The sequence below is a fragment of the Lemur catta genome, chromosome 3 (genome assembly GCF_020740605.2).
Source record: "Lemur catta isolate mLemCat1 chromosome 3, mLemCat1.pri, whole genome shotgun sequence".
NCBI classification, from domain to species: Eukaryota; Metazoa; Chordata; class Mammalia; order Primates; family Lemuridae; genus Lemur; species Lemur catta.
The window spans coordinates 111127541-111150799 of NC_059130.1; the positions used below are offsets into that span (position 1 = coordinate 111127541).

Here is a 23259-nt window from a genome sequence, read left to right on the forward strand (position 1 = left end):
TGATAGTCCGTGTAAATAAATCACTGAACGAGGCACCTGGCACAAAGGACTCAATAAATATTAACTATTAATTTTATTATTATGATGCTGTGACAGCTGTATTTGAAATTATCTTTGTATACCTGTATACCATCTGTTCAAGGACCCTACAGGATTTAAATTCCATGGAAGGGCAGGATCATGTTGGTCTTGTTTACCACTATATTTCCAGGAATTTACACTTGAGGCCAGGAGTTCAAGACTAGCCTAGACAACATAGCAAGATCCTGTCTCTACAAAAAATTAAAAAATTAGCCAGGCATGGTGGCATGTGCTGACCGTTCCAGATACTTGGGAGACTAGGGTAGGAGGATTGCTTGAGTCCAGGACTCCTGAGGTTGCAATGACCATGATGATGCCACTGCACTCCAGCCTGGGCAACACAGTGAGATCCTATCTCTTAAAAGATTTAAAAAAATGAATAGCTAGGTTTGGGAATTACTGCTATAGAAGAAAGGTGTCTACATTAGAAAGGGGATGGAGAGCAGAAGTTTAATCATTTAGCTAAGCTAAGAAAAATTTCACTTTGAGATTGTAATTAAAATCTCCATAAACCATATAAAGATCTGGATACAACTCCACGGAAGAACCAACAAACAGTTCCAGGTAGAAAAGACTTGAAAGCAGTTTGACCTGGGCCAACAGGGGGTGCTCCCAGATACAGGCTCAATTTGCCAGCTCTACAACCTAGCACACCCTTAAATAGCTTCAGCGTTCAGAACTGGCTTCTTTTGTAAAATGGAAATACCATACTTACTAATAAGGTGTTGTCATAAAGCACAACAACGCTATGTATAAGCATAAATAATAAAGCACCTGGCTTATTGTAGACGCTAGGTGGATGGTATCATTGCTACGACTCCTACTTTGAATAGCACTCAGACCAGAAGCGGCAATGTAAGCCAGAATGTTTTGTCAACTAAAGAACTCTAAGGTGCAGGAAGAAGGGATGAGAGGAATCGCTTCAGGACAACACTGCCCCAATCTGCTTGTGTCTAGGGCACTGGTCAGCACACTTTCCCTGTAAGGAGCCAGACAGAAATATTTTTGGCTTTGTGGGCCAGTTGATCAAAGCCACGCAATAGCTGCGCAACCACTCCCCTCTGCCCTCTTGGCAGGAAAGCAGCCGTAGACGACTCATCAACGATGAACATGGCTGAGTTCCAATAAATCTTCATTTATGGACACTGAAATTTGATTTCATATAATCTTCGCAAATTATATGAAATACTCTCCCCCCCCAACCACTTAAAAATGTAAAAATCATTTTTAGCTCCAGGCAAGCAAAAACCGGGAGGGAGAGAGAAGAGGGTGATGGATTAGGCCCAAAGCCGTAGTTTGCTTCCGCCCGGTATAAGGACCTGAAGGGAGGAGGCAGTGAGACCGCGAGAAGAGGCCTCCGGTCGGGCCGGGGGCACGGGCAGGGCGACGGCGGGCCCCAGGCGGGGACCAGGCCGGGCCCAGCGCCCCGAACGGGTCCCCGCGGCCTCTCCGCTCGGGAGACTGCAGCGCGGCTTGCACTAGAGATGCGGACCAACCCTGCGGGGCCACGTCCCGGGGTGAAGAGAGGCGGCCGCGACTTGGGCGAGCCCCGCGGAGTCCGCCACGCGGCAAGGTCTGTGTACACCCCTCGTTTCGGGAGCCCCCGGGCCTCAGCTGCAAAAAGGGTCTCCACGCTGAGTCCCAGCCCCGTTTCTATGGTTACCTGTTCAGCACCGATTCAAACTGCCGTTCTTTATTGACAGCGCCATAGAGGACACGAACACTCCTGCCCGAAGGGAACAATAAAGCTTTCGCCATTCAACAGCGCCGCGGACGCCAGAAGGCGGCCATCTTGAGGCCGGCGCAGACAGGGTACGAGCGGGAGGGGCGGCCGGCCTTCCTCGCGCGCCGGTCACGTGCCGGGGGCGGGGCCTGCGTCACGCGCCCCGGCTCCGCCAGTGCCCGGGCCAGGGGGGCGAGTCGGCAGCTCCCTCCCTGCCCGCGCCTCCCTAAAGAAAGTTCTAGTGGGGCTCCACCGACCCTCGCTGGAGCAGCTCTAAGGCTAGGATCTTGTTTCAAAGAATGGCAGAGAAGTCAACACAAAGGGCTTCTTTTCATTTTTCCAAAACAACACGTTCACGTGCAAGGCAGAGCTGTGACCTGAGCCGCGACCCCAGACGCACTCTCATTGGTGGAGAGGCTTGGCGCCGGTCGGACGTGATAGGCTAACAGGCCGAGTCTCAACCAATCACGGCGTCCTGGAGGCAGTTAGATTCCCGCCTCGCCCGCCTCCCAAGTTTAGCTTTTAGAAGTTTGGGGAAAACGTGTTCATAGCTTGTCTTTTGCCCCTTTCCGCCCTCACACACTTTGTCGCTCACTAAGTGTTCCGTGCGAAGCGTCCGCTTGCCACCTCATAGTCAAACGTTTAAATCAGATTCAAGAGTGTCAAAGTAAGTTAACAGCAGCGCTGGCCCACTGGACACAGTCGCCCTAGCACTGTCATGCAGCCACGTCTGTCACTGCCAGTCACGCGCCCAAATCCAGTCGTCTTTACCTACAATACTGAGCTCCCTCCGTGGTTATAGCTGTTGCATCCACAATGTCAATATTCAGTCGTTCTGAGAGCTGTCACTTTCAGACTCTCTCCATCACTGTTTTCAATCACAACTTTAACCTACTGGGCAGAACTGTCACTCGCATTGTTGCTGTCACCTGATCGATCATATTTACCGTCACTGAGATGCAACTTCAAACAGTTCTGTTCAATATAGTGCTCAGTGTGCCCAGCTTTCAGTTGTTTTCACTGTCATTGTCACTTAGCTACTATCACTGCCACAGAGTTTAGCCAATATTTAACAGGCCCCTACAGGGTACACAGTTATACTTGTTACCACCTAGTTAGTCACTTTCACTATCACACTCACAGGTCATTGTCACATTTAGCGTGAGATTGACTATAACTGGCATTCAGTCGTTTCTGTGGTCCGCTGGAGCCACACCTACAGCTATTGTGTCTCCTAACCACTCATTTCCACCATCCCCACATTCTCCTTTAGTGGGACCCCCAAATGGAGGGTTGCCAGACTGAGCAAACACACACCTAGAATCGTGCTTGGCCCATAGTAGGTGCTCTGGAAATACTTACTGAATTAATGGACTTTAAAAATGTAGCGGTGCTATATGTGAATGTGGATGGCTTGCGTCTCAACAATAGGAATAGATTTTGTGGGTTTTTTTTTTTTTTTGAGACAGGGTCTTGCTCTTGTTGTTGGGGCTAGAGTGCAGTTGACACAGGAAAGTGGACCCCAAAACTGAGGTCCAGCCTGAAAGCCAAGTGGATTCTTGGCTTCTAGTGGGAAAGAACTCAAGAACAAGCTGGAAGAGTAAAGCAGAAGTAAGTTTACTGAGGTAAAAAGAAAAAGAGGGAGGCTGCCTCATAGAGCAGTGGCGATCTCTCAGAGTAACAGAGGTAGCACTTTGTGAGTTTCCGGGTCTTATTTTATACCTTCTATTTAATTTTATGTTGAGCAGAGGGAGGAGTATTCATAAGATTTCTGGAAAAGGAGTGATGAGTTCCCAGGACTGAGGGTTCCTCCCCTTTTTAAACCATATAGGGTAACTTCTGGGAGTTGTCGTGGCGTTTGCAAACTGTAATGGTGCTGGTGGGAGTTTCTTTTAGTATGCTAATACATTATAAGAAGGGTATAATGAGCAGTGAGGGTAACCTGAGGTGGTTTTTTGTGGCCATCTGGGTTCTAGCCGGTTTTGGCCAGTTTCTCTGTTGTTTCTTGTTTTATCAGAGACGTTAGTTGGGGTCTTATGTCTCCTTATTGAGCAAGACCTGCCAGTTCCCTGTCACACAGTGGTGTCATCTTAGCTCACTACAATCTCAAATTCCCCTGCTCAAGTGATCCTCCGGCCTCAGCCACCTCAGTAGCTGAGACTACAGGTGTGTGCCACCACACCGGGCTAACTTTTTGTATTATTTGTAGAGATGGGGTCTTGCTTTTTTGCCCAGGCTGGTCTCAAACTACTGGCCTCAAGCAATCCTCCCATCTCAGCCTCCCAATGTGCTGGGATTACAGGTGTGAGCCACTGAACCCAGCCACGAATAAGTTTTGAGGCACAATCTGTCTCCCCACCACGCCCCACCACCACCGTTCCACTTAACAAAACTGCATCCAATGGGGACTAAGAGGAGAGAGCATGAGACAAGTGGCCACCAAGTACACTGAATTCTTGGGACTATGATTACAAAGAAAAGGATTTTTTTAAGTGTTTTTTTTCGAATACATGTTCATTATAGAGCATTTAGAGAATATTGGAAGGAATCTTTCCTTCAGAAGGATTGTTTTAGACATAAAAAGAATGCCATACCTCAACAGCCGCCCCCTGACACACACACACAGTCTATGGATCAGTGGCTGCAGTTTTCCTGTAATCATTTACTTGAGGTTTTGCATTACTAGAAATTCCTGTGGGGCTGACTTGCATAGGATCACGGAGAGCAATGGCCTCGGCTTCTTGCTGGCCACCATATGGAAGAATAAGAAGACAATGGCTGGACCCAATCTAGACATTCTAAGGGCCTTACCTCCCCGTAGAGCCTCAACAGTCTTGGAAAAATAACTTGTGCTTCCCAATCACCAGGACCCAAACCTTGACTTTGAGGGAGAATGTACTTGGGAACTTTGCAACTTTTCTCTACCTTGGCAGAGAATGTTCTCAGGCCACTGCCCCATGTAAGATGCTTGAGGTGGCTCCAACTGATTCCAGAGTGACTATTGTGTGCCAAGAACACTGAGACCAGTAGGACACATTCCCTACCACAGTAAGACACAACAGCGGCCACCACTGCTGCTGCTAATATGAACAATCATTTATTTCACTTTACTCTCTGCCGGGTACCATGCCAAGCTCTTTACCTAAATTATCTCCCTTAATTCTCATAACCACTCGAAGTAGGCAACACTTTTACCCCATTTTATATAGCAGGAAACAGACTCAGGGAGAGTAAATAATTTGCCCAAAGAAACACAGCTAGTAAACAGCAGAGTTAGGGTTTAAACCTAGGTGGTCTCACTCCAGAGCCTGCACTTTTTTCAACCTATAGTAATTACTTTTGGTTTTTACAAAACAAATGTGTTTATTATAAAGAATTCAAGGATTACAGAAAAACACAAAGAAGAGAGTAAAACCAGAATCACTATAAACCCTGTCCTACCACTTAGCAGTAACGTATCATTATAGATGAGAATTCCTCGCATCTCTGGGCGTGTTCATATAGGTAGATGGGAAGATGATAAATGATAATAACGACAGCTTCCCTCCAATAAGCACTCTGTGCTGGACACTATTCTAAGTGCTTTCCATGAATTAACACATTTCATTTACTCAAAGAGAGATGGATAGACACAATTTTATTAAAATGAGCTCATTTAACATATTCAGGGTTCACATCAGCAGCCAACCACCTGGTGATGTTTTTCCCCAAAGCTGGTTCTTTGTGCGGTTTTGCTGCCTTCTCCCTGCATCCCAATCAAATCCTGAGCCCAGAGTCCTTGGGCTGCAAAGCTGAGCCTTTAAATAGCACCTTGTGCACAGCTGCTGCCCAGTCAAATGTCTCCGCTGTTCCCCAAGGCAGTGGTGTTATTTGTGGAAGTGAAGTTTGCTGGAGGTTCGACATATGCTTTTTATTTGTCAGAGTAGGTGTCTGGGCCTTGGCATTCTCTTTTCTGCTTTCTAAGTGTTAGAATTTCACTACCCTTTCTCCCGTCCAAATGAAGCTCAATCTTCAGATCTTGCCCAGTGGATACCAGAGAGTCTCAGATGAGGATGCTATTGGAATTTGCCGAATGACTCAGAAAGGTCAGCCGCCTGCTCATCCTTCCAGGATGACAAAAGATGAGGAGGAGGGAGGCTGCCTCTCTCCAGCGGGGCTGCCCAGCCAATAGGAGGCTGTGGCACTGCTGTGGGCCTGACCCCATGAGTCCCTTGCCTCCGCTGCCCCCAAGGCAAAAGGCACTCTCACATTTAGAGCGATGGAACTGACACCTCCGCTGAGATGGCTCACGGGCCCTTCAGAATCAACTGATCCAGAACTGAAGTGATGATTTTCCAGCCAAGCCTGTTTCTCCCCTCGGGCTCTGAGAGGATGGCCCGCCCACTATTCTCCACCCTCTTGCTTAAGTCAGACACCCGGAGTTGCTGTTGATACTTCTCTCTGTAACTGTCAACCAGTCACCAAGTCTCGTTGATTTTACCTCTGATATACGCTGCCCATTTCCTTGGCCAAAGTAGCCAAAGTACAAATGATCTTTACCTCTCAACTACTGTCATACCCTCCTCCTGCAGCCTCTTTTGATATCCTTTACTGTGCTCTGCAAACAGCAAGTCAGCGTGATTTTTCATTGCCTTTAGAATCAACTTCATTATAAGGTATAATTTACATACAAAAATGTACTCATTAAAAGTGGAATTTGGGCAAATATACGCACCTGTGCAACCACTACCACATCAAGACATAGAACATTTTTAGATGACTTTATTTTTTAGAGTGCTTTTAGGTTCACAGCAAAATTGAGTGGAGATACAGAGATTTCTCATATGCCCCCTACCCACCCACACGCATAGACTGCCCCTACTATCGATGCCCTGAAGCACAGTGGCACATTTCTTACAGTCAATGAACCTACACTGACACATTATCATCACCCAAAGTTCATAGTTTACATTTGGGTTCACTCTTAGTGGTGTACATTCTATGGGTTTTGACAAATATATAATGACATGTATCCACCATAATAGTATCATACAGAATGGTTCCCTGCCCTAAAAATCCTCCCTCCCCACTAACGCCTGGCAATCCCTGATCTTTTTACTCCTTCTATAGTTTTCTTTCCTTTTCTAGGAAACATTACATCATTGGAATCAAACAGCATGTAGCCTTTTCAAATTGGCTTCTTTCTCTTAGTCATGTGCATCTGAGTTTTTCCACTTCTTTTCATGGCTTGATAGCACCTATCTTTTTAGCACTGAGCAATATTCCTTTGTCTGGATGTACCACACTTTATTCATCCATTCACTACTTCTTGGCTTTCAAATTTTGGCAATTATAAATAAAGCTGCTATAAACATGGGCTTTTTAGGTGGACATCAGTCTTCCATTCCTTTGGGTAAATACCAAGGAGTGTGATTGCTGGATCACATGGTAAAGATATGTTTAGTTTTGTGAAAAACTGCCAAACTGTCTCCAAAGTGGCTGTACCATTTTGCATTCCTATGAGCTTTGGGGGGCATGACTGAGAGTTCCTGTTTCTCCACATCCTCGCCAGCATTTGGCATTGTCAGTGTTTTTGATTTTGGGAATTCTAATAGGTATGTAATGGTATCTCGTTGTTATAATTTGCAATTCCCTAAAGACACATTGTGTGTAACATCTTTTCATATGCTTACTTGTCATCTGTATATCTTCTTTGGTGAGGTGTCTGGTCAGATCTTTTGCCCATTTTTCTTATTGTTGAGTTTTAAGAGTTTTTCGTATATTTTGGACAATAGTCCTTTATCACATGTGTCTTTTGCAAATATTTTCTTCTAGTCTGTGTCTTGTCTCCTCATTGTCTTTGGCACAGCAACATTTTCAAATTTTTTAAAAAAGACTAGTCAAGTGTAGTAGTGAGAAGGAGGAAAGAGCAGAACGAGTTTGAACTGTGAACCACCAATTGTGATAACTCACTACCTTCAAATTTTTTAATTTTAATGAAGTTCAGCTTATCAATTATTTATTTAATGTATTGTGACGTTGTTGTTGTATCTAAAAAATCATTGCCATACCCAACATCAGCTAGGTTTTCTCCTGCGTTATCTTTTTTTTTTTTTTTGAGACAGAATCTCACTGTGTTGCCCATAGCTTACTGCAACCTCAAATTCCTGGGTTCAAGAGATCCTTCTGCTTTAGCCTCCTGAGTACCTGGGACTATAGGTGCACCTGGCTCATCTCCACATTATCTTCTAGGATTTAATTTTTTTGCGTTTTACATTTAGATCTGATGCATTTTGAGTTAGTGTTTGTGAAGGGTGTAGGTCTGTATCTAAATTCATTTTGTTGCATTTGAATGTCCATTTGTTACAGCACCATTTGTTAAAAACACTGTCTTTGCTCTATTTTGTATTTCCTTTGCTCCTTTGACAAAGATGAAATGAATATATTTATGTGGGTCTATTTCTGGACTCTATTCTATTCCATTAATCTCTTTGTCTATGCTTTTGCCAATACCACACTGTCTTGATCATTGTAACTTTATAGTAAGTCTTGAAGTTGGGTAGTGTCAGTCTTCCAACTTTGGTCTTCTTCAATATTGAGTTGGCCATTCTGGGTCTTTTGCCTCTCCATATAAACTGTAGGATCAGTTTTTTGATATCCACAAAATTGTTTGCTGGATTTTGATTTGGATTGTATTGAATTTATAGATCAAGTTGGAAAGAACTGACAACTTGAAAATATTGAGTTCTCCTATCTAAGAACATGGGAATCTCTCTCCACTTATTTAGTTCTTCAATATCTTTCTTTAGAGTTTTGTAGTTTTCCTCACATAGTTCTTATATGTATTTTGTTAGATTTATACCTAAGCATTTCATTTTGGGGGTGCTAATGTAAATAGTAATGTGTTTTTCCTTTCAAATTCCACTTGTTCAATGCTGGCATATAGGAAGGCAATTGTATATTAACTTTGCATCCTGCAACCTTGCTATAATCAACTATTAGTTCCAGGAGGTTTTTTTGTCCATTCTTTCAGATTTTCTACATAGACGCTCATGTCATCTACAAATTAAGACAGTTTTATTTCTTCCTTTCCAATCTGTATACCTTTTATTTCCTTTTCTTGTCTTATTGCGTTAGGTGGAACTTCCAGTATAATGTTGAAAAGCAGTCATGAAAGAGGACATCCTTCCTTGTTCCTGATCTTAACAGAAAAAGCTTCAACTTTGTCATCATTAAGTATGATGTTAGCTGTGGGTATTTTGTAGATGTTCCTTATCAAGTCAAGGAAGTTCCCCTCTAGTTTCTAGTATGTAATTTGCTAAGAACCTTTTTTTTTTTTAAAATCACGAATGGATATTGGATTTCTGTCAAATGCTTTTTCTGCAGCTATTGATATGATCATGTAATTTTTCTTCTTTAGCCTGTTGATGTGATGGACTATAATAGTTAGCATTTGAATGTTGAAACAGCCTTGCATACCTGGGATAAATCTCACTTGGTCATGGTTTGTAATTCTTTTGACATTGTTGGATTCAATTTGCCAATACAATTTTGAGTATTTTTGCATCTATGTCCATGAGAAATATTGGTCTGTAGTTTTTTTCTTTTTTTGTAATGTCTTTGTCTGGTTTTAGTATTAGGGTAACAATAGCCTCAAAAAATGAGTTAGGAAGTATTTCCTCTGCTTCTATCTTCTGGAAGAGATGATTCCAAGAGAATTGATCTAATTTCTTTCTTAAATGTTTGATAGAATTCACCAATGAATTCATCTGGACTTGTTGCTCCCACCTTGGGAAAGTTATTCTTGATTCAACTTCTTTAATAGATATAGGCCTATTCAGATAGTCTATTTCTTCTTGTGTGAGTTTTGGCAGATTTTGTTATTCAAGGAATCTGATCATTTCATCGAAATTATCATAGTTTTGGGTACAGAATTGTTCATAACATTTCTTTATTATCCTTTTGATGTCTATGAGGTCTGTAGTGATGTTCCCTGTTTCATTTCTGATATTAGTAAGTTATGGCCTCTCTTTGTTTCTTATTAATTAAGCTTACTAATTTTATTCCTCTTTTCAAAGAATCAGCTTTTGGTTTCCTTAATTTTCTCTATTGATTTACTGTTTTCAATTTCATGGACTTCTGCTCTAATTTTTATTTCTTTTCTTCTGCTTACTTTGAATTTAATCTGCTCTTCTTTTTCAGTTTCCTAAGGTAGAAACTCAGATTATTGATCTTAGATCATTCTTATTTTCTAATATATGCATTCAGTGCTGTAAATTTCCTTCTAGCTAGAACAATCTTGAAAAAGAACAAAGCTGGAGGACTCGTGCTTCCTGATTTTACAACTTACTGCAAAGCTACAGTAGTGAAAACCGTGTGGTATTGGCATAAAGACAGACACACAAACTGATGGAATAGAATGGAGAGCCCAGAAATAAATCTGCTGTCCTATATGGTCAAGTATTTTTGAGAAGGTTGCCAAGACCATTCAATGAGGAAAGAATAGTTTTTTCAACAAATGATGCTGGGAAAACTGGGTATTCACATACAAAAGAATGAAGTTGGACCGTTATCTAACAACATATATAAAATTAACTCAAAATGGACTGAAGTTATAAATGTGAAACCTAAAACTATAAAACTCTTAGAAGAAAACATAGGGCAAAATCTTTACAACAGTGGGTTTGGTAATGATTTCTTAGCTATGACACCAAAGGTGCAGGCAACAAAAGAAAAAATAGACAAATTGGACTTCATGAAAATTAAAAAAAAATTGTGCATCAAAAGACAATATGAACAGTAAAAAAGTAACCCATGCAATGGGAGAAAATATTTACAAATCATATATTGGATAAGAGATTAATATCCAGAATATATAGAGAACTCCCCAAACTCAACAACAAAAAGACAAAAGTCCAAATTTTAAAATGGGCAGAAGACTTGAACATTTCTCTAAAGAAGATATATAAATGGCCAATAAACACATGAAAAGATGCTCAACATTACTGTTTATTAGGGAAATGCAAATATAAACTACATCAAGATACCCCCTCATGCCCACTATGATAGTACTATTTTTAAAAACCCCACTGAAGTAAGAATCAGAGACAGAAAAAAAAAGTTAAAAAAAAAAAACCCAGAAAATAATAAGTGCTGGCAAGGATGTGGAGAAATCACAATGCTTGTGCACTGTTGGCGGGAATGTAAAATGATATGGCTGCCATGGAAAACAGTGTGGTTGTTCCACACAATGTTAAAAATAGATCACCACATGATCCAGCAATTCCACTTCTAGGTACAGACTCCAAATAATTGGAAGCAGGGTCTTGAAGAGATACCTGTACACCCATGCTCATAGCAGCATTGTTCACAACAGCCTAAAGGTAAAAGGAACCCAGGTGTCCATGGGAGGATGAATGGATAAGCAATTGTGGTATACACATACAATGGAATATTATTCAACATTTAAAAGGAAGAAAATCTTGCAGTATGCTACAACATGGGTGAATGTTAAGGACATTATAGTAAGTGAAACAAAATACTGTATGATTCCACTTATATGAAACACTTAGAATAATCAAAGTCATAGAGGCAGAAAGTAGAACGGTGGTTGCTAGGTGCTAGGGGAAGGGGGAAATGGGGAGTTATTGTTTAATGGATATAGACTTTTGGTTTTACAAGATGGAAAAAGTTATGGAGATGGATGGTGGTGATGGTTGTACACATTACGAATGTATTTAACAACACTGAACTGTACACATAAAAGTGGTTAAGATGGTAAATCTTATGTTATGTGTATTTTACCACAATAAAAAGATTGAAAAAAAATGTGCCTGCCCTCCCCTCCCCATGACTGGGTCCCTTGGAGTTTTTATCTCTCAGACTTGTCCACAACGAGCCTCTAGCAATCCATCAATTACAGTTCAGGTTTCCCTACCCAGCACTGGTTTCCATGGAGGTTTCTGCTCTGGTAAATTGTGATTTCCTGTATCTGTCTGTCACTCCAATTCTGGCGGCAGCAGTTTGCCCTGCGACCTCACTTCTCTCATAAATCTAAGAGTTGTTGATGTTTCAGCTTTTACTCGTTGTTAGGATGAGTGGCGACATCCAAGTTTCTTACATGCTGGATGGGAAACTGAACGTCTTCATCGCCTGCACGAGTTCCCTCCTACCTCATTCTAGTTCACTGCCCTCCCTTTCCCTCCACATGCAAGATATAGAACAGAGATCAACAAATCTTTTCTGCAAAGGGCCAGACAGTAAATATTTTCAGCTTTGCCTGACATACAATCTCTGTTGCGACTATGTGATTTGCCTTGTCATTGTAGCATAAAAGCACTTAGCACATAAACGAATGAGTGTGGCCAGAGTTGGCTGGATTTCGCCTACTGCCAGCAGTGTTCCAGACTGCTGCACTGTATACATATATATAGTTTGCTATTTTTGTGTTAAGTGGGAGAGGGATAAAAATGTATGTTTGTATTTGCTTATATTTGCATAAAACATTGGAATGGTACATATGAAAAATGGAGTGTATATCGGTCTGGAGACAGAAACCAGGGAAATCTGAACGGGGAAACTTTAATCTAAAGAAGGACTAACCAGTAATATACCTAGTATGATACCTCTGAAGCAACACTGTCCAGTAGGACTTCCTGCAACGAGCGACATGTTCTATATCTGCATTGCCCCGTGCAGAAGTCATTAGCCATGCGTGGCTAGGAAACACTTAAAATGTAGCTAGTGTGACTGAGCACCTGAATATTTATTAAAAATTTAACTTCCTTTTAATTAATTTATATTTAAATCTAAGTAACACATTTGGTGACTAGTGGACCTTGGACAGAGCAGCTCTAAAGAATACAGACATGACAGATGTTGGGAGTAGCCGCTACCTCTAAGGTTGAGTAGACCCAAGGAAGGAACAAACTTAGAAGAATCCTCTCCCATCCCCCCAAGGTTGGGATTCAGACCTCATGAGAGAGTATGTGGCTATAGCCCACAGGATGCTAGAACTGTGTATACCATTGGGTTTCTTGCACACCTTTGACGGAGAGGCCATGCACTGGCAGCTGCACTATAGAAGCAGAAGCCAGAAGAAAAGCCCCTTCCTCTTGCAGCTTCCCTGAGCAACCCCTACCAACAAAGTCTAGCATTTTTCCATCTGCCAAAGTGAAAATGACTACAGTCCAGCTCCAGTGTCACAAAGCAACATGAAGAAGAGGGAATTTAGAGCTGAGAAGCAAAACATTGATAAATGGCAGAGGGCAGATGAAAACTGGGGGAAGCAAACTTTTCCCTGTATTCTTTTTAATATTATTTTGACATCGAGTCACATAAACATATTACTTATCCAACAAATTAAAAATAAGAAGATGGGTGGGGCGCCTGTAATCCCAGCACTTTGGGAGGCTGAGGCAGGAGGATTGCTTAGGGCCAGGAGTTGGAGACCAGCCTGGGCAATATAGCAAGACCTCATAAAAGACCTTTTAAAAATTAGCTAGGCATGATGGCGTGGGCCTGTAGTCCCAGCTACTCTAGAGGCTGAGGTGGGAGGAATCGCTTGAGGCCAGGAATTCAAGACCAGCCTGGGCAACATAGTGAGACCCTGTCTTTACAAAAACAAATTTTAAAAAAATTAGCTGGATATGGTGGCACTGCCTGCAGTCCTAGCTACTGGGGGGTTGAGGCAGTAGGATCTCTTGAGCCCAGGGATTTGAGGCTGCAGGGAGCTATGATCACATCACTACACTCCAGCCTGAGCAACAGAGTGAGACCCTGTCTCTAAAGAAATAAAATAAAATAAGAAGATGAAAAGTATATACCAAGCAAATACAAATCAAAAGAAAGCTATGACAACAAAGTATCCATACAAAGAAAAAGGGCCACATATATCATTACAAAGACCTTTATACTGAGGAGGTAGAACAATTACAACATACATGTACATAATAATATAACTTAGAAATACGTATGTTAAACTACTGATAGACTTGCAAAGTGGATGAATTTACAATGGTGGTTGGATATATTAACATAACCCTTCAAGAAACTGATAAAGCAAAGAGAATAAAAGAAAGGATACAGAATATTTGAATAATTAATAAGCTTAAGCTAATATATATAATTGCATCCACAAACCCAGAATACAAGTTATTCTCAAAATCACATGTGAAATGTAAAACTGAATCATGTGCTAAGCTACAAAAGAAGTGTTAATAAATCCCTAATAATTGACAACAGTTCCCTAAATTAAATGCAGTCGAAGGGGGAATCAATAACATAAAAGCTCTGCATGTCTGAAAACTAAAAATCACACCTCTAACCCATGTGGTAGGGATGATAAAATAAGGAAAAGTAAGGAATTCTTACTATTGAAGCCAAAGACTTATTAAAATCAGCAAGAGGTTGCTAAAGCACTTCTCACAGGGAAAATTATAACTTTGAATATATACCTTAGAAAACAAGATGTTGTAAATGTTAAAGATGGTTAAAAAATAGCAGAGTAAACCTCTTTGAAGAAGAAAGGAAATGCTGTGGATGAGAGCAAATATCTATGAAATAGGGGCAGAGGAAATAAAGGTGATTAACAAACCAAAAGTTGGTCCTTGAAGAAGAAAAAATCTAAGAAGACAGACTCCTGACAAAGAGAGAACATAGAAACAAAATACATAATAAAATGGAATCAATAACTGTGGCTACAGCAGAAATATTTGTACAAAACCATAAAAGGGTTTTGCTATATTGGGATGCTCTGGGCTACTAATAATAAAAAAAAGAAACCTAAACTGATTTTAACAATAAGGAATTTATTATCTCATATAACAAGAAGGCCCAAAGTAGGGTTATTCAGGGACCGGTAAAGTTCACTTCCATTAAGTCATAAAAGCCAAGTTTTTTTCCATGGTTCCTCCCACCGCCTGTTTCCCCTCTCCATCCTCAGTGCATCACCCTCATTCACAGACTAGCTCCCCTCCTGGACACAAGATAGCTGCAGCTGCTCCAGGCTTCACATAGTCACAGCTACATTCATCGGCAGAAAAAGGACTGTTTCTTTCTGTGTTTCCTATTTCTTCAGAGAAAAAAAAAAATTTTTCCTAAAGCCTACTGTCCCCTTCCCTCTACACACTCGTCCCTTCTGCCTCTTTGCATCCTATACCCACATCTAAGCCAATCACTGACAAGGCAAAGGGGACAACCATGTTTGACAAAGGTCAAACCTAGGTTCTTCTCCAAGGCTGGGACGGATTGTGCTCTCTCCTGAAGCACATGACTAAGTGGAGACAAAGTTAGGGATGGGCGAATGACCTTGGGGAGGCAGCCAACAGTGTCTGCTATTGTTGTGAACTTCAACATTTTGAACATCTAAGAAAATGGACAGGCCAGGTGCGGTGGCTCACGCCTGTAAATCCTTGCACTTGGGAGGCCGAGGCGGGCGGATTGTTTGAGCTCAGGAGTTTGAGACCAGCCTGAGCAAGAGCGAGACCCTGTCTCTACTAAAAATAGAAAGAAACTATATGGACAGCTAAAAATATATATAGAGAAAAAAAATTAGCCGGGCATGGTGGCGCATGCCTGTAGTCCCGGCTACTCGGGAGGCTGAGGCAGGAGGATTGCTTGAGCCCAGGAGTTTGAGGTTGCTGTGAGCTAGGCTGACGCCACGGCACTCTAGCCTGGGCAACAGACTGAGACTCTGTCTCAAAAAAAAGAAAAAAAAAAAAAAAGAAAATGGACAAATTTCTTGGAAAAATAGGAAATGGCAAAATTGGTACAAACAGCAGAAAAAATATTGCATAAAATGTCCTTCTGTTCATTCAGTAATTATTGAGTACCTATTAAGTTCTAGGCATTATCAAAACATGATCAGTAGCCACCACTATCATTCCCCTGCCCCTCTGCCATCAATCATAAAGTCACCAGGCCAGGACGGTTTTGCAGGTAAATTCTACCAAACTGCTAGAGAACAGCTATTAATAGTTTCTATCTTATTCAAGTTTTCCCAGAGAAGAGAGGAGGGAAGGTTGCTTAGCCAACTTATGAACCTAGTTATACCTCGATATTATAGTCAGATATGGACAGAATGAGAAAAGACCATTATAGGTCAGTTTTACTTAAAATTACAGATGCAAAATTCCCAATTTGAAGAACCAGAGTAGGGTTTATTTTAGGAATGTACAGATGATTTAGAATCAGATAACTCTATCGAGGTGTTTCAGATTAAAGAAAAAATAGAATATTTTAATAGACATAGGAAAACGCCTATTTGAGATTAAGGTAGCTTTCTTAATCTGATAAAAGTTCTCTATCAAACACCTACAGTGGACATATACTTAAGGAAAAAAATGTAGATTTACCATTAATATGGAAACCAGACAAGTATACTTTTTAATACCACTACTGTTCAATGTAGTACTGGGAACCTGGTGTACCACAAAGATGGCGTCACAATTTAGGGAGGAAAGAATGAATTATTTAATAATGGTGGTGGGAGAACTGTCTCATACTGTGAAGAAAGTGCAGGTAGGCGCCTATCACACTACCATAGTCCCCCCTTATCCGAGGGGGATACTTTCCAAGACCCCCAGTGGATGTCTGAAACCACAAATAGTGCTGGATACGATTAATCTATATGCATTGCCATAGAGGAGCAGAGTTAATCTGCCCTTGCATGCTTTATGTCCTGCTGCGTCCTTTGTACTTTGGTAGGTTCTATTGTGCATCTTCTTCCTGAAGAGCCCAGTTTCACTGCAGCTGAAGCCTTGCTTTGGGTGGCATCCTTTCTCCTTAATCAACTCTTCAACTCTGCCGGAAGTGTGGCAGCAGCTTCTTCAGTCGGCAGATGCAGCCTTTCTAGTAATTTTTATATTCTTCAGTCCAAACCTATTCCTGAATCTGTGTAACCATCCCTTACTTGCAGTAAGTGAGTTGGTGTCACTTGTTTCAGGGGATCCGTTGCTCAAGTCTTGGTATAGGCTGGCTCAATGCTTCCTGGCGCAACACATTGCTGTCAGTGGGAACACATTTCTGTGCATGTCTTCCACCCACAAAGTTGATAGTTTTTCCATCTTAAGCAGTTAGCATGCACTGCGGCCATAACTTTTGCGGTTTGAGGTACCACTGCAAAACTAGCACGAATGTCTTTTTCCTTCTTCACAATTTCACAGATAGAAGATTTTGTTCTTACAGGAGATCTTAGCAACCTCAGCATACAATTATTTTTTCCTTCCTAATTAGGTCAAGAACTGTCACCTTCTCACTTAAATCACTTGAAGGGTTCTCTTTGGCATACCCAAATTGCTACATCATTACTCTTGTGCTTCAGGGCCATTATTAAATAGAATAAGTGTTCCTTAAACACAAGTACTGCTATATGCAACAGCCAATCTGATCACCCAGATAGCTACCAAGTGAGTGGGTGGGTGGCATGGGTGGGTGCAGCCTGAATACGCTGGGTGAAGGGAGAATTCGCCTGGGCAGGGTGGTGCAAGATTCCATCATGCTACTCAGAACTGCACGCACAATTTAAAACTCATGAATTGTTTCTTTCTGGAATTTTCCACTTATTACTTTCGAACTGTGGTTGACTTTGGGTAACTGAAACCAAGGATGAGGGGAGACTACTGTATTTAAAAAAAAAAAGAAAGGTCAAAATGCCCTCAGGTGGATTAAGGACCTAATGTGAAAAAACAAAGCTATAAAACTATTAGAAAAAAAATGTAGGCAAATGTTGCTGTGCTTTTGGGATCAGTTAGAATTTCTTAAAGGAGAAAATGGATAGATTTGATGACTTCAAAATGAAAGACTTTTGCTTCAATAGGTCAGATCTAGGCTTACCTCTGAGAGAAAGCAGTCTGGGGCTGGCGTCAGGGACCCTGTCCTTCTCTGGTGACATTTCTCCATCCTCAGCACACGGCTCCTGCCACTTAGTACAGTGCTCCAACCAGGGAGGAGAGGGAAAGAGGAAAGGAGAAGGGAGCTTGTTCTCTTAAGGAGTATTGCCTGCAAATTCCCCAAATACCTTCTCTTACCTCTTATGGCCACACCTGCAAGGTGTGCTGGGAAATGTAGTCTTTTTGCCAGGAAGCTTGTATCCCATTAAAAATCAGAGTGTGTGTGTTTGTTTGTTTTAACTAAGAAAAAAAGGAGAGCAGTTGTTGGGGATAGCTAATAGCTGTACAAAAAGAAGCACCGTAGACAAAGTTAACTGGCAATTAAATTAGAAGAACATATTTCGATATATAGTACAGTATATGCCTGACATTAATATCTCAGATGCACAGCAAATCAGAAAACAAGAAACAAGGAGGGGGAGAATGCTAAATAAAAATGTGGAAATGGTATGAGCAAGCAATTCACAGAAGAGGAGACCGAATGGCTAATAAACAGATAAAGAGATGTTTAACCTTATTAATAATCAGATAAACGCAAAATAAAGTGAGAAATGGATACTACTTTACACTGAAAGATAAAATATTGGATAATATCAAACTGCCAAGGATGCGGGGAAAATGCAACCCTTATGCACTGCTGGGGGGAGGGAAATGGGGCAGCCAATTTGAAGAGCAATTTGGAGGTGTAAGCGTCTCATATCGTTTTATACCACAAATCCCGTCTTGTGTATGAACCACAGAGAAATTCTTACTGAAGTACACAAAGAGATATGTTCAGGGATGTTTATTGCAGCATTGTTTATAATATAATAACAGTGTTGGATGTAACTTAGATGTTCAATAGTTATTAAATACAATATAATATGCATAAATGATGGAATACAACATGAGAGTCAAAAAAGTATTAAATTTACAGTAATCTATCTATACTTTTATAATGTCAAAGAAGCAGAATGAGATATATAGCAATATATCACTATGTACATTAAACATACACACATAACGTGTCATTTATATAAATGCATATGTATGTGTTTATAATGCAAATGTGTTTATAAGTGCAAATAAAAATGGACCAGGAAGCTGAGAACACGGGGCAATGGAATAGGACTGGAGGTAGAAATGAACAGAAACAAACTGAATTAAAAACAAAATTAATAATAAATAATGAATGTAGGGCCAGATCGAAGCTCCTTAAGGGTAAATCTGGGCTCAATTCATCTTTCGAGTCACAAAACACCCAGCTTTCCAAATAACTGAGTGCACAATAATTTTTCTTCAATGAATGGATGACTATTCCCCAAACAGAATATCGCTGTATCCTATGTGCTACAACACGGGATTTGTGTAATGATTTATATGAATATTTCCTCTCTGGGGCTCGCATGATTTGCCTCCAACTTCTTAATCTCATCAAGCAGCACACTCACAATTTCAAGTTATTTCTTGTGAGGCCATTATCATCGCTGGGTGGTTTTTTTTTTGTTTTCATTTGGAATTGTGTCTCTAAAGCGTCTCTTCCCCTGCAGGTTTTGAGCCATCTGCGATAAAGGAGGCACTTAAGATTTCAGTGACAACAAAAACAGATTAACGAAAGGTTTGCCTTTCATGTCGAGTGCGTTTCTGTTCAACTTTCAGGTGCCGCGTGACAAAGCGTGTTTTGTTTCAGTCCATTGAAAACGAGGCCTGGGTACTGGATGAAATGCATTTGTTCTCTTTTCAACTGTTTCCGAGTGTGGAAATCTCTCCCCTCAGATATCCACATGGCTTCCTTCATGTCTCCGCTCAAATGTCACCTTTCCGAGAGCCTTTTCGCTATTTTTAATAGCATCTCCACGACTTCCTCACCCCCTTACCCTACTTTATCTTCCTCCGTGGCACTTCTTATACTATGACATACATTTATTCATCCATTGTCTGTCTCCCCATACCGGAATGTGAGCTCCCTGAGACCGGACCTCGTCCACTCTGTTCACTGTTCTATTCCCACGCTGGGAACGGTGCCTGGAACAGAGAAAGTGCTCACTAAATATGTACCGCCTGCATGAATGGTGCATTTCCTGAAGGCTTTTGTGAAAACCTTTCCATTATAGCCCCGTCCAGGTCAGTATATTTCTTATGATTAACCCAATAAGCATTGCCCCCTTTTGCTGTTAATCTTTTCACCGTATCTATATATTAATTTATCCAATATTTCTTGAACGCCTACCACGTGCCAGGATTGTGCTGGGTGCTGAGGGATTCTGAAGGAAATCAGACAGACCATGTTTCTTAATTTCTCTTTTTGCTTTCAGCAATGACAGTGATGTCACGTTCCTAAAATCGGCATTCCCTTATTAATAAGTTTACTCCGTGCCAAGCAAGCACAGAGGCAATCTCATTACCGCCATTATCTTTTTCAAACCTCACAACAATCCTCTAAAGTTGATATTATTACAGAGTCTCAAAATTTCTTTCCCATAAGCATGCAGTTTATTGGCAATAAATAAAACAGCAGGATTATCTCATAAAATTTAGCTCATGGTTTGTCAAAACTGAATAGGGGCTTCTAGAGGGGTATACAAGGCACAACCATGTGGAACAGCTGCACAGCCCCTGCAAAGACCCTCCAGCCCACCCCCACCTGCTCCCCAGGCACTCTCAATGCTCTGCCCACCTAGCACACCTTGGCCTTCAACTTCACAGATTTGTTTAGTGACTGTTTTCTCACCAAAGGCTTTTATACAGAAGAAATGCAGACATCTGCAGTCATGAGGGATTTAAAACATATTTTCATGTGATGCCAAACATGTTTATACACAATCATCTTTTCCATGACGCGGTCAGAACTGTCCCTTCATGAGAAAGGACTTTTGAGACACCTTAGTAGTTTTTAGGTCATTTCAGAGTCGAGGAAATGGAAGTTTGGAGAGGTTAAGAAACTTACTCAAGGTGAATAAGTGGCTGAGAGAGGCTCAGGAGGGCAGTAGCTCCAGGACTTGATGATGGTGGCAGGTGAGCTGGTGCAGGGGGACAGGAAAGAATCAGAGCAGGTCTCTGTAGTCTTGACTTGGACAACTGGGTGCTTGTGGTGCCATTTACAGCTTGTTGGCTGTGACCTGTTTGTAGCCAGAGGTGAAACCTCAAGCCCATGAGAATGACGTTAGGTGACTCCAGAAGACATTGACTAAAGACCCATGCCCCCTTCAAATCCACCTCCATCTTTTCCTAGGAAGCAGAGGGTGGGGGAGAATGACTCCCCGATCGAAGGGAGGCAGAGCACCTGCAGGGGCGGGAGGGGGTGGCGGAGGCCTGTTGAGCATAGATTGTATCAGTGGTGTCAGCAATGCAGGCATTTCAGACTTCCTGGCATTTGCACAATCGAAGCTCCCTTAGGACCCTGGAAGAAATATCATCCAATAACCAGCAAATATCCTTGGCTCCCAGAGATGCAGTGTTGCCAGTGACCTTGGTGGTAATGACCTTCAGAGGAAAATCCAAGCACAAAGCATGTTGGAGGAAACTGTCCAACCCCAAGGCCATAGCCCCGCAGACTTCAAAGGGTACAGCTGCTTGTTTCTCCGGCCTGTTAGCAATTAGAATTCTTCTGCATGGAGCGCTCCAAGATGAAACAGGTGGAGATTTGCCAAAGATCTACCTTCAGCCGGCACCTCGGCTTTTATTCTGGAGACTCTCAGGATGCAGTAGGACACCTGGCATCCATTTCGGATTTGGTTCCCCAGTGGTGGAGGAATTCATATCCACAGGAGCACACAGCCCAAACCCAAGCCAGGGTCCTGCTTGGCTGTTGGGTGAGCAGTGGTTTCTTTACGGCATGAGAACTTCTTTGGTTCAACTGCTTCTTAACCATGGTGGCAGCCATCCTACTGGAGGGGGCGTGCTACCCTGCACAGGTCAGGGACATCTTGGGGAGCATTTGGTTCGTCCAAATAGAACCCTGCCTCCCTGTTGTGGGCCCGGCAGAGGGTGCTCTGACCTTTCTTGTCTGGCCTCTAGGCTTTGCTCATGTTGTCCCATCAGCCTGGAAGGCCTTCCCTGCCCCTTCTTTTCCGGGCCAGCCCTCTCTGTCCTGAAGGGCTCAAATCACTGATCACTCCCTCCAGCATTGCCTCTCTGCCAGTCCCACCTGCCTGCCAGGTGTCCCTCCTCTGACTCCCACTCCTGATGCCAATCACACTGGTGTCTTTTGGTATCATTTGCCTTCTGTCTCCCTAGACCAGGCGGAGGCAGGGACCGTGTGTCAATCTTCTTTATACCCTATGTGCCCAGTGCAGTGTCTGGCAGGCCCTTAGGAAACATTTGTGGAAGGAATGAAATAAATTTACAATATTGTACTGGTGAAAAAGAACTGGAAGATTTAAACTCTGTAAATGACCTCAGAAGTGGTAGGATTCCTTTATACCCACAGACGTGGGACAAATCAGGACATCAATGCTATCTGATGCTGACTTCTCTCTCTTCTTCTTTTGAGACAGGCATCACGATCTTCAGCCTGGAGACTGTGTTGAGACCACTCAGCAACCCATTTGTTGTGCAGCCCCGAGTGACGCTCCTGGGCTTCCATGTTTACCTTCATGGAGGCAGGTGGGTGAACTGCATCTACAGAGCTGATATATATAATTGCGGATACTCACAAGTGCCGGGCACTGTTCTAAGTGCTTTATGTATATATCACCTCATCTCATCCTCACAGCAACCCTATGACATGGGTAGTAATATTATCCCCATATTCTCAATGGGGAAACCGAGGCACAGAAAGGTTGAGTGACTTGCCCAAAGTCACACAGCTAGTAATGGATGGAGCTGGGGCTTTTACCCAACAATCGGTTTCCAGAGCCCACCCCTTGACCCCAAAGCTGAGCTGCCTCTCAGATGGATGACTTATGAGACCCATTCCTGTTTTACAGTAGAACCCCTCTTATTCTCACACTGGGGATATGTACGTTGGATGCCCTCACTGCCAATTTTTTAAAATGTTTGTTTTGTTTTTTTGAGACAGGGTCTCACTCTGTCACCCAGCTAGAGTGCTGTGGCATCACCATAGCTCACTGCAACCTCAAACTCCTGGGTTCAAACGATCCTCCTGCCTCAGTCTCCTGAGTAGCTGGGACTACAGGCACACACCACTACACCTGGCTAATTTTTCTATTTTTGGTAGAGACGGGGTCTCCCTCTTGCTCAGGCTGGTCTCGAACTCCTGGCCTCAAGTGATCCTCCTGCCTCAACCTCCCAAAGTGCTAGGATTACAGGCATGAGCCATCTTACCCTGCCCTCAGTGCCAATTTTTAACTGGCCACCTCCTCAAGAGGAATTCAGCTTTTGTCCTCTGTCCCCGACCCCACCCTCTTGCTGCTTAGAGAAGAAGGGGTGGGGTGCAGACTGGGGTGCAGACTGGGCAGCTGGGCAGACCTGAGCTGGAGTCGCAGCCCCACTGCTCACCTGCTGCACAACGTGGGCAAGCTCCTTCCCCTCTTGGAGCTTCCGTTGTGGTGCCTGTAAAGTGGAGATGGAACCTTCCGCCTCGGCTGCTATAAGGATGAAGTAACACAGACAGGTTTGCCAGGTTTAGCAAACAGAGATACAGGG

At 42.4% G+C, this 23259-nt stretch overlaps 1 protein-coding gene across 5 annotated transcripts in view; it reads right to left on the reverse strand.

Annotated features, from left to right (window-relative positions):
- Window positions 1-17674, reverse strand: part of ZBTB40 (zinc finger and BTB domain containing 40) — a 90452-nt gene extending 72778 nt beyond the window's left edge. For 3 of the 5 annotated variants that reach the window (XR_006733917.1, XM_045546078.1, XM_045546075.1), the window contains exon 1: window positions 1745-1880. The gene's annotated coding sequence lies outside the window, so the exon portion shown is untranslated. Of the gene's footprint in view, window positions 1-1744; window positions 1897-17617 lie in introns of those variants that run through there. The other 2 variants (XM_045546077.1, XM_045546076.1) reach the window with 2 other exon arrangements.
- Window positions 17675-23259: the final 5585 nt, after the last annotated feature.